We start from the raw sequence: 12,424 nt of genomic DNA, 5'->3' as shown, positions 1-12,424 counted from the left end.
TCTCGCCCGCCCGGTGGTTGGGTGCTGTTCTGTGGAAGGTAGCTGGTTGGTGGGACCTCCCTCTGGTGTTCAAAAAACAAACAAACTCATGGGGACTTAAGAAAAGAAAAGGAACTGCTTTAATATGGAAGAGAGAAGTGAATGAAGACACTGTAAGAAATAGGACTGGTGTCTGCCTGCTGACTACCCCGCATTTTCGTAGGTGAGTGGTACCTGTAGCGTCCTTGAAATTGGCCCCGTGTTTGCAGAACTGCTACGGATTTTGAGTTGGGGAGAGGCAGGCCTAGCCAGTTTTGATTCCACCAAGTCAGAGGCAGCCCACCCCTTGCGTATTTGGAGTGGGGGGGGCACTCCCAGCTGCTCAGCAACAACACCCCCTTTACCCATTTTCATGTAGGCTTCCATAAAACTGCAGGTGAGGCTGCATTCACCTTGGAGAGGGACGTGTTCTGAGGGCAGCTTAACTTCCGTCTACTTCTTCACCACTGTCACCCCCAAAGCCCACTCCCAATCACTTAGTATGAGGTAAACACACACACAAACACACACTATGTCCTTATAGGTTGTTCTGACCTATGATGGTTGAGCTGGTTGGGGCTGATGGAAGCTGTCGTCGAAAACATCTGAAAGGCAACAGGTTAGCAAAGGCTGGCCTATGGCATCTATATTCATGATAACCACAATTTATTATTTACAGTATATGCTGCCCATCTGATTGGGTTGCCCCAGCCACTCTGGGCGGCTTCCAACAAAATATTAAAAACGTAATAGACATTAAAAACTTCCCGTTACAGGGCTGCCTTCAGACGTCTTCTAAAAGCCAGGTGTTTATTTCCTTGACATCTGGTGGGAGGGCGTTCCACAGGGAGGGTGCCGCTACCAAGAAGGCCCTCTGCCTGGTTCCCTGTAACACCGCTTCTCGCAGGGAGGGAAATGCCAGAAAACCCTCAGAGCTGGACTTTGTTGTCCGGGCTGAGTGATGGGGTGGAGACGCTCCTTCAGGTATACAGGGTCGAGGCCGTTTAGGGCTTTAAAGGTCAGCACCAACACTTTGAATTGTGCTCGGAAATGTCCTGGGAGATTTCTCTCCTGTGGGAGAGGTTTGCTTTGCTGGGCCCCAGCTTGCAGTGAAACTCTTCTTTCCAGGCAGCAGATTCCAGAGGCAGCCCCAATTTCCTGCCTCAGATCTCTTGTTTCTAAAGGAGCAGATGGAAAACCAGGACCCCATTTCCCATCAGGCTCAGCCAGTGTGGCCAGGAATGATGGGAGTTGTTGTCCAGCAACACCTGGAGCGCTCCGGCCTTTGCCCTTGCCCTAGGCAGCATTTGTCAAACTTCCTGCCGTTTGACCACAACTCCCATCATCCATGACCACTGGTCCTTCTAGCTAGGGATGATGGGAGTTGTAGTCCAACAACAACTGGGGAGCCCACATTTGAGGAAACACGGCTAGTGCGATTCTTCAAAACAACAGCGCGCAACTGAGCCCCAGCCCGGAGCTGGTGAGTTTGGTCTTGACACCCTGGCTTCCTGCTTCAGGCTGTGTTTGATGCCGTTCCCAAAACCCTGGGGAGCCACTGGCAGTCAGTGTAAGTGCTAGAGAGATTGATGGTCTGGTGATAATAAGACAGCTTCCATGGAGCCTGTGGAAACTGGTAGGGCAGAAAGCAGGGAGTTCAACAGTAGGGGGCGCCAGAGCCAAAGACAGGCAGAGCCAGCTAACTCTATAGTTTTTACCTCCCTGTTATGTTCTACAAGGGCAACCCTGAGTCTGAGGGAATGGTTTTAAGTGACAATTGTGGGCAGGTGGAGGGCAGGCCGAAGTTGGGGCAGTGCCCCCATTTGCCCTAATTGACCAACCTCCAACAGGCAGCTAGGGTCCCCCCAAGCTGGACCACTCAAGCCAGGGGGACAATTGAGCTATAGGCAAAACCCCAAGGAGGCGCAGCAGCCATTTGCTGAAAGAGTGGCTGGGGCAACCCGGACAGATGGGCGAAGTATAAAATTAAATTATGGTTATCCTAAGCATGGGCGGAGGTGGTAGCCCTGCCTTATGTTTATCCTTGGCTGCCGTGGTTGCTGAGTGTTGACCCGGCCGAGCGGCCCTGGTGCAACCCAAGGAGCTGCCAGCCTCAATGTACGTAGTCTGGTTGGCACTTCCGGTATCCATACCAGATGGTAGCTATTGCCTAGCGGAGGGCTGGCACAGTTTGAAGGCAGGAGGAAAGAAAGAAAGAAAGAAAGAGGACTCCCGTACCTACATCGCTCCCTTTGTTCTGAAACAAAATAAAAAAATTAACAAAAAATTCCTTCCAGTAGCACCTTAGAGACCAACTGAGTTTGTTCTTCATATGAGCTTTCGTGTGCATGAACACTTCTTCAGATACACTGAAACAGAAGTCACCAGACCCTTTGTTGTTGTTGTTCAGTCGTTCAGTCGTGTCCGACTCTTCGTGACCCCATGGACCAGAGCACGCCAGGCACGCCTATCCTTCACTGCCTCTCGCAGTTTGGCCAAACTCATGTTAGTCGCTTCGAGAACACTGTCCAACCATCTCATCCTCTGTCATCCCCTTCTCCTTGTGCCTTCCATCTTTCCCAACATCAGGGTCTTTTCTAGGGAGTCTTCTCTTCTCATGAGGTGGCCAAAGTACTGGAGCCTCAACTTCAGGATCTGTCCCAGACCCTTATACAGGTGAAACTCGAAAAATTTTAATATGGTGGAAAGGTTCATTTCTTTCAGTAATTCAACTTAAAAGGTGAAACTAATATATGAGATAGACTCATGACATGCAAAGCGAGATAGGTCAAGCCTTTATTTGTTATAATTGTGATGGTTATGGCATACAGCTGATGAGAACCCCAAATTCACAATTTCAGCTTTGGGGTTTTTCATCAGCTGCACGCCATAATCATCACAATTATAACAAGCAAAGGCTTGACATATCTCGCTTTGCATGTCATGAGTCCATCTCATATGTTAAACTCCAGTAGCTAATGAAAACAACTGCTTACATAAATGGACTTTTCCACGATATTCTAATTTTTCGAGTTTCACCTGTGTATAGTGAGAGAGTGGGGAGGGGTCTTGTGACTTCTCTTTCAGTGTGTCTGAAGAAGTGTGCATGCACACGAAAGCTCATACCAAGAACAAGCTTAGTTGGTCTCTAAGGTGCTACTGGAAGGAATTATTATTATTATTATTATTATTATTATTATTATTATTATTATTATTATGTCTATGGCAGACCAACATGGCTACCTACCTGTAATTGGTTCTGAAAATTAGGGATGTTTATCCATTCTCTGCCTGCCCCCTATTCCCCCAAACTCACCAATTTTTCACTGTGCTCTCTGGGCCTTCAGTTCCAGTTTTACAAAGATACGGGGGGTGGGGGGGGGGGACACATGGAGTCATGTGGACCAGATGCATGGCATGCCAGCTGCCAGGATAGAGCTGATCAGGGCTTTTCAGATGTCCAAAGATACCTCTGTGGCATCTCTCAATCTTTCTCCCTCTGTCGCTAGGCTTTTCAGTGTCTCTGCCCAGCCATGCCAGTGCCACCTCCTTGCAAAAATAAAAATTGATTGACCCAAATTTCAAAACGGTAGGGATTATGCCAAATTACCCAGGATATGCAAATGTCAACCATTTGCGTCATTTCTTTTTCAAGGGCAAAATGCGGGTTTCCTTTGTGCAAAACCTGAGTGTGGGTGGTTCCTTCGAGATGTCGGCTCAGAAACTACATTGCCGTGTTAGAAGCCCAGGCAAAACAAGGATCTGCACTCAGATCTTTTCTAGCTTCTCAACAATCAGATCTAGACCTGGTTTGTTTGTTTTTTTAAAGAAAATATTTGGGAAGATCCATGCACACGAAAGCTCCATGCACACGAAAGCTCATACCAAGAACAAACTTGGTTGGTCTCTAAGGTGCTACTGGAAGGAATTTTATTATTTTTAATTTTGTTTTGACTATGGCAGACCAACACGGCAACCTACCTGTAACTAGAATAAAAAACCAGTCGCCGGTTTAGAGATCCCTTAGGACGCAGAGGTGTCTCTGTAACCTGTTAGAAGCTTTAAGGAATGTAAAAAGGAAATGCGAATTTATGTACTTGCTGGTTTGCTTTTGGGTGGTAAATGTCGGGAGCGTTATGGGATGTGCCGTCCATCTTAGGAGTGAATGGAACCGGAACTACACTTCCCAGTATGCACTCGTTTTGGCAAACCACACTACCCTTGACATATAAAGAGTGGCAAAGCTCTCGTTTTTCTCAATGCCGGAAAAGTAATGTCGGATTACTATGGTTTGGTGCAAGATATAGTAATGCTCTTTGAATAGGGATGCTTATGCAGACAGGGTTCGGTTTACAGGGTATGCGGCTGCCTTGCTCCCCATATTTTAACTTATTTTCCTTTAGTCTGTATGTGTGAGAGTTTGTGTGTGCAAACTTTTTCTAAGGCTTTAATTCTGAGACTGAGCTGGAGAAAAGGGGGTGACAGCTTACACAGAAAATAAAATAAAATGGGTGCTATGCCAAACTGGGAGGGGGGAAAAAACAGGCATCAGGATTCTCCCATTTAATTGATTTTATAGATCCTTCCCTAGGTGTAATGGTGGATAAGTGTATGAGGTTTCTAGATGAGAGATATCCCACTTCTGGCACCAATTATGAGAGGTCGGCATGGTTTCATTTCCACTGCATTTTAAAAGCTACTGCAATTATCTTGGGGAAATAATGAATTTTGACAGATGCCAAACAAGCTTTATTAAACAAACTATCCTGACGATAACATCAATATTTATTTCTGGACAGGAAATTTATTGCTACTGTCCCATATTTTCATCTCGGTCATTCTGCTATAGATTACTGCCGTTCCCATTTTACTGACCGAGAAACTGAGGCCGAGCCACAGAGCAGAAAATTAAAAGTGTTGATAAGAAAACAGGTACTGTGTAATATTAAATAGATACAGATGGGAGGGGGGCGGTTAAATCACTTGGCAGGCCACTTTAGCAGAGGTTTCCTATTAAAAATAAGAAATGAAAACCCTCTTTGAGCCTCTCAACCAACCGCCAAGGAAGGAAATGCCACCGTCACACCCCAAAAGACACCGTCACTCAAAGAGGATCCTTAAACCAGAAATCTTGCCGAGGATCTGTTTTGAGAGACCCGTGTGAATGGAAAGCTGCCGAATTTCTTCAAAATGCATGAATTGCAATGCATTTGAGAACTTATCAAATCCATGAATGTTGATGCCACACGTTTGAGTTACAGAAGGTAGAAATCCAAAAGGGTGCTTTGAGTTGTGTGAAAAACACCCTAAAAAGCACGTAATGTGGGCATATAACCTACAAAGGCAATGGGTATTGCCATAGGGTCAGTTTCACTCCCTGTCAAATACAGATTTCTAAGCATTTTAATGCTATTTTATTTTTTAAAAAATGGCTGCTTCTTCCTGTGTGCTCATAAAAGTGTTGCTAAGCAGTTGCACATGAGCAACCCTCACTAAGACAATAGGGTAGGGGGGCCACCAAAGTTTTTGTGCTTTGGGATGGTCCGCGCGGAGGAAGCGTACGCAGCTTCCCATTGGCTGCAGGAGCTTCCTGCAGCCAATGGGAAGCCAGCCAGCATCACAGAAGGCGGTCCCCGCTCTGCTCCGCGCCAGTTTAGCGCGGCGCATGGGAGCCGACCGAGCAGGCGACGGGAGTCCCCTAGCGGGTGGCGGGGGTCCATGGGCCGCTTGTGGCCCATGGGCCTTAGGTTGCCGACCCCTGCAATAGGGTGTCATTTAAGGCTTGTTGCAGATGAGGAATCCTAAACAGCTGCCTCTGGCCCTGGAGGGTGGAAATATTTGCTGGGGCCCAAGTCGCCAGAGCGCTACCAACCTCCGCTTGCACAAAAAACACCCAGAGGCACCTGGAGAGAATTCTTTGCTCTCACTCTCTGTAGCGGGTGCTCCTTTGCAGAGAAACCACAAAGGCCCCCTGCCCCAAAGAGCTTACAGTCCAAACCAGCAACCTTTTTCAGCCGTGGGGCCGGTCCACCGTCTCTCAGACCTTGGGGGGCCGGACTATATTTTGAAAAAATATATATGAACGAATTCCTATGCCCCACAAAATAACCCAGAGCTGCACTTTAAAGAAAAGGACACATTCTACTCATGTAAAAATACGCCGGTTCCCGGACCGTCCACGGGCCAGATTGAGGAGGCCCATGGGCCGCATCCAGCCCATGGGCCTTAGGTTGCCTACCCCTGGTCCAAACTTTAGGACAGGTTTAAGGGGCCCTCACAGGAAAGGACCCGTGTTTGTGGTCTTCCCAAATCCCAGAATTGGTTCTCTCAGTCCCTCCCATTGATGAACCGGCTCCTGGTCATTTGGACGATGTTTGCATGGGATGAATTGTGCCCCGTGGGTTAGATCTCTCTTTTCTCCCGCTCCAGCAAATGAAATCTGCCACTCCAGGGAACAGCCTCTCCTGAATTTCTTGTCCAGGCCGCCTCTTGTTAAGGGTGTCAAGAGCGACTCTTCCCATCCCATTTTTCAAATTTCGCACCCGCGTCCAGGGCCAAATGGGTTAGTGGCTGGAGTCCTTGCATGTGTGCGCCTGGGTTTTGAAAGTTTGCACATGGGATCGGGCTTCACAGCTGGGAACGCAAGACCATGGGCAAAGAGAGAAGTTGCATCAAGGAGTATTATATCGTGTTGCCTGAGGTTGTTTTCATGCTGTTTTATATACTTATTAAAAGGAGGGGGTTAATGGAAACCAAAACAGATGAACGTGGGCTGGGGGTGGGGATTAATATTACAACCATAATCCTATTACAAGCAATTTCTTGTGGTTGCCAATCTGATTCCCCACCCCCACCCCACCGTTTTAAGTATTTTATCACATTTGTATATTCAATATTGTAATTTCTGTGTATTAAAAAAAAAAGATTTTTAAAAGAGCGGTACTGAGGACACTGGAAGAGAGAATGCTCTATTATTAAAAATATGTACGTTGTAAATTAAAAAAACACACACAGAGAGAGACAGAGAAACAGAGACAGAAAACAGCCTTGTGTTCAGTTATTTTCTTGTTCTCGTAGGGTAAGGAGGGTCTGGTTGGTTTTTCTAATTCCTTTTAAAAAAATAAATAAATTGGTGGTCGTTGTGGGGTATTTACAACGCAGTGAAACAAGCAATGCATGTTTGCTAGACACGTGATCGGAGCTGAAGCTCAGAGTTTACCTGTACAGGTGAAACTCGAAAAATTAGAATATCGTGGAAAAGTCCATTTATGTAAGCAATTGTTTTCATCAGCTACCGGAGTTTAATATATGAGATAGACTCGTGACATGCAAAGCGAGATAGGTCAAGCCTTTGTTTGTTATAATTGTGATGATTATGGCGCACAGCTGATGGAAACCCCAAAGTTGAGATTGTTAATTTGGGGTTCTCATCAACTGTACGCCATAACCATCACAATTATAACAAATAAAGGCTTGACCTATCTCGCTCTGCGTGTCATGAGTCGGTCTCATATATTAGTTTCACCTTTTAAGTTGAATTGCTGAAAGAAACGAACCTTTCCACGATATTCTAATTTTTCGAGTTTCACCTGTACGTTTGCCAGAGAGAATACTGAGGTAGGCTCCCACTGTGTACAGTATATCCAACAAATATATCCTCTCATAGCATCTATAAACATCCCTATAATAGAGTGCAGAAGGAAGAGGAAATATAATTTCATCCACTGTGTCGTATGTATCGGGTTGCAGCTTCCTATCCATCTAAGCCGTACTCAAAGAGTAGACCCACTGGAATTAATAGCCCTAAGTCATGTCCATTAATATCAACGAGAATACAGTGGGACCTGGGTTCTCGAACTTAATCCGTTCCGGGAGTCCGTTTGACTCAGTTTGAAAACCGAGGTTCCGCTTCCGATTGGCTGCAGGAGCTTCCTGCACTCAACTCGGAGGCCACATTGGACATTCGGCTTCCAAAAAACGTCGGCAAACCGGAACACTTCTGGGTCATAGCTGTCAAGTTTCGGATTTGAAAATAAGGGATCAGCAGTCTCACCTATCCCGGGGACAGTCACATGTCAGTGGTGGGTGGAGCCAGAAGCAAAAGTGGGCGGAGCAGCAATGTAAACTCCAAGCGGGCTCGGGGTCGGAGCGGAGCAAAGAGGAGGGCAGCCATGTGCTCCGCGCAATGGAGCCCCATCGTCTTCTTGTCTGATCCCATCAAAACAGGACAGGAAGCAGCAGCTGCTCAAAGGCAGCCAGGCCCCAACCACCAGCTAACCCTATTGGCCGGCTGAGGGGCTCGGGGGCAACGGATAGGGGCTGATGCAGGGGGAGGAATACACCCCCTGTAAGCACGGGAAACGGCTCCCACTTGCTTTGAGGGCTGAAGCTTTTCTCTCCAAGTAGGCGAGGTCTTCCCACCCAGTCCCTGGCCAGCAGGGGAGGAGCTGCTTCCATTAAAAACGGGAAATTTAAGGGAAATAAAAAATAAGGGAGAGCAGTGGGAAACTGCTTGAAATAAGGGAGAATCCCAGGGAAAACGGGATACTTGACAGCACTGTTCCAGGTTTGTGGCGTTCAGGAGCCGATTTGTTCAGGAGCCAAGCCTTTCGAGTACCAAGGTACCACTGCACTCTGTGATTAACGTTGGATACAACCCAGTTTCACATATTTGGCACTCTAGAGAGTGAGGCTCCACCCAGACATTTAACCCTGGAAACGGTACTTGACGCCTCACATGGCTACAGTTCCCAGCGCCCTTAACAAACTCCAGTTCCCAGGTTTCTGTTGGGGGTGGAGCAATGTGCTTTAAAAAATATGGTATGTGCACAGCCTATGGCTGCAGTCCTAACTCCACTCACCTGGGATTCAGACCTATGGAATCCGCTAAGTCAGGGGTCAGCAACCTTTTTCAGCCGTGGGCCGGTCCACCATCCCTCAGACCATTTGGTGGGCCAGACTATATTTGGGGTGGGGGGTGGGGAGAACGAATTCCTATGCCCCACAAATAACCCAGAGATGCATTTTAAATAAAAGGACACATTCTACTCATGTAAAAACACGCTGATTCCCGGACCGTCCGCGGGCCAGATTGAGAAGGCGATTGGGCTGGATCCGGCCCATGGGCCATAGGTTGCCTACCCCTGGGCTAAGTCTTTGCCTCAGAAAGAAGGCAAAGACTCGCTTGTCCTTTCTTTATCTTGTAACATTTAAAACTCTTAAACCTTCCTCCTTCGCCACCCCCAAAACCTGGGCAGATGGAGTACAGCTGACATTCCCTTGGTGCGGAGTAGCATAGTGCCACGAAAGACTGCTTAGTGTCATCAGCCAGCCTTGCAAACAAATCCGCACATGTTACTAGTCCACAAGAAAATGGTATTTACAGCACTTAGAAGACTAACAATGTTTACGGTGGCATAAGCTTCCTCTGCATTGGATTCATGGCACACATAATAGTAGGTGGGTTGTAAGCATTGCCGTCAGAGAGAAATGAAATGCAAAGGTACAACAACTGACCGCTCAATTACAGCAGCCTTCTGTCAGTTTTTTGGGGGTGGTGGTGGTGGAGGAGGGTACTACAACTCCCATCAGCCCCAGGTAGCATGGGATCTGTAGTCCCATACAAAAGCTGGAGAGAACACTCTGTTGGTCAAGGTTGAATTGCTTATTATTAAATTAGTATAGTGCCCTTCATCCAAAGAGCACAACATAAAATATAGCAAGAATGAATGCAGCGACAACAGCCAATTTGGTAATTCTCAGCTAATTAACCTCCATAGTGTGTCAGGGAACACTTGCTAGTCCTCCCCGGAGCAGACCCACTGAATGGACATTATTACCGGTAACTTAGGGCAGTGGTTCTCAAATGTTTTTCTCTGGGCCACACATTCAGAATAAAAATTTGCTTGCACCGATTTGAAACACTGATTTTTTTTTTTATAACATCAAACACAATTACTTTATAATATGATCATGGGATACCCAGAAACCATAAAACATTGCAGCTACGTTAAGAACAGGAAGCATTCCCAAAACAATTAAAATCAGCAGCGAGCTAAAGACCAGGTGAAAAGCCCTACAAGTCTGGGTAAAGGTAAAGGTAAAGGGACCCCTGACCGTTAGGTCCAGTCGCGGACGACTCTGGGGTTGCGGCGCTCATCTCGCATTAATGGCCGAGGGAGCCGGCATACAGCTTCCGGGTCATGTGGCCAGCATGACTAAGCCGCTTCTGGTGAACCAGAGCAGCGCACAGAAACGCCGTTTACCTTCCCTCAGGAGCGGCACCTATTTATCTACTTGCACTTTGACGTGCTTTTGAACTGCTAGGTGGGCAGGAGTTGGGACCGAACAATGGGAGCTCACCCCGTTGTGGGGATTCGAACCGCCGACCTTCTGATCAGCAAGCCCTAGGCTCAGTGGTTTAACCCACAGCGCCACCCGCGTCCCATAAGGTCTAATTTGAGATAAACAAACTCTCCTCTCCTCATCAACACAAATAAGCCTTTCTCTTCTGTGATCTTTCATATTTGTCAAGAGTTGAAAAAGCCCTGCTCGCAACAGTATGCCGTGGAGAACTGTGGAAGAATAGCCAATGATCTTGAAGAGGTTTCTGGTTGTATATATAAAAATAAAAATTATTTTGATACTATGCTATACTAGGTAAAGCACTGGAATGTTTAAATGTAACCTTGATTGTCTTTGGGCCTCCCTACCACACCCTTTGAGAACCACTGACTGAGGCCCATGAATTTCAGTGGATCTACTTGTGAGTAGTACCTAGTTAGGTACAGCCCATTGTCTCCATGCAGACCCAGATGAATAGAACTTCTCAATGCTCATCCAGCAGTTTCAGCTTGGGAAGAAAGCCCATTGTCCTAGAAATCCCCCCTTTCCTCATGTGTAACCGCCTGCATACCCTCCAACATTTCTCTGACGGAAATAGGGACGTCCCATTCCATAAGGATAATTTTACTGTTTATACCCCCACGCATCTCATTGGGTTGCCTCAGCTAATCTGGGCAGCTTCCAACATATAAAAACGTAATAAAACATGGAACGTTAAAAAAAAAAAAAACTTCCCTATAAAAGATTGCCTTCAGACAGGTCGGATTACTCCACACCCTCCAACATTTCTCCAATGAAAATAGGGACATCCTAAGGAAAAGCGGGACATTCCAGGATCAAATCAGAAACCGTGACGGCTTCTCTAAATCAGGGATGTCCCTGGAAAATAGGGACACTTGAAGGGCCTGCACTTTCAGAGGAGAGGAGCATTCTGGTACAAAACGGGATACAACGGGGTTTTCCTGCTGCTGCTGCTGTGTGAAATTATACCCACTAAGCCACAGAATCCAACCTAAGCACACTTACATCATAAAGCAAAAGCAAAACTGTTAAAGTAGTGGGTGGACCACAGCAGCGACACAGTGATTCTCCAAGCAGCTCTTGTTTATTCTCAGGCTGGAACAGAAAGTGGATGAGGGCTCAGCAGTCCTGCTTATATAGACTCAGCTACAAGCAACAGTAACAACCTTCTGTAGTTACCCAATCCCTGAACGTACTTTTCAATCCCTCATTTGCATGTGTGGACCTGAGTGAAAACTGCAGCAGAATGAACTATATACACACACACCCTAGTGGCCTAGGGTGAGAACTTCAATACATAACAAAAACTAAGCAGCAATACCGCCCCTCCTCCCCCACACACTAAATCCTATGGAATTCAGCAGCAAGGCCTTATAACCGAGGCAAATCCATCTGCACATGCTCAGGGGCATTTTGACCTTGGCGTGGTTTTTTTTGTGTGTGGAAAACGGGGGTGCGAGATCTCTGCACGTGGTCAGAGGCAACCAGCCCAACAGGGCTGCTGGCTGGATTGCATTAAAAAGAACCCGCACAGAGAGAGCCGGTGGGAAGCCCTCGGATGCAAATCTCAGCGGCGCCCGCGAAGCTCTCCTTGCGAGGACAGGTGGCGGCGGGAGGGAATTCTATTCGCAGGCCACGCCCCCTGCTCCTTCGAAGGCAAATAAGATCGGGCGGCGGAGATGCGCCAGGCTCTGATTGGTCGGCGAGTTAGACTTTGATCTCCACGTGCGTCTGGCGAGTTGCCATAGAGACGGAATGTAACGAGGAGCTTTAACAGGCTGGATACAGAGGCGGCCTCCTGATTGGCCGAGGACCGGGCGTGCGGGGGAAGGCGGGGTGGAGGAGGAAGGGAATGGGTGGGCGCTCGGTTGCTATGAGAGCTGTCAGCAATGTGGTGAGGCGAGCCTTCGACATGGTGGGCGGGGACATGTCCGTGCGTGGCCGAGTGACAACGGAGGTGGGGGCGGTGATAAAAGTCTCCCGCTCCAATGGCGGAACTCACCGGCTGGGCGGCCTAGCCAATGGACGCGAAGCGGAACAG

The sequence above is a fragment of the Lacerta agilis genome, chromosome 8 (genome assembly GCF_009819535.1).
Source record: "Lacerta agilis isolate rLacAgi1 chromosome 8, rLacAgi1.pri, whole genome shotgun sequence".
NCBI classification, from domain to species: domain Eukaryota; kingdom Metazoa; phylum Chordata; class Lepidosauria; order Squamata; family Lacertidae; genus Lacerta; species Lacerta agilis.
This window is presented reverse-complemented; position numbering follows the sequence as displayed.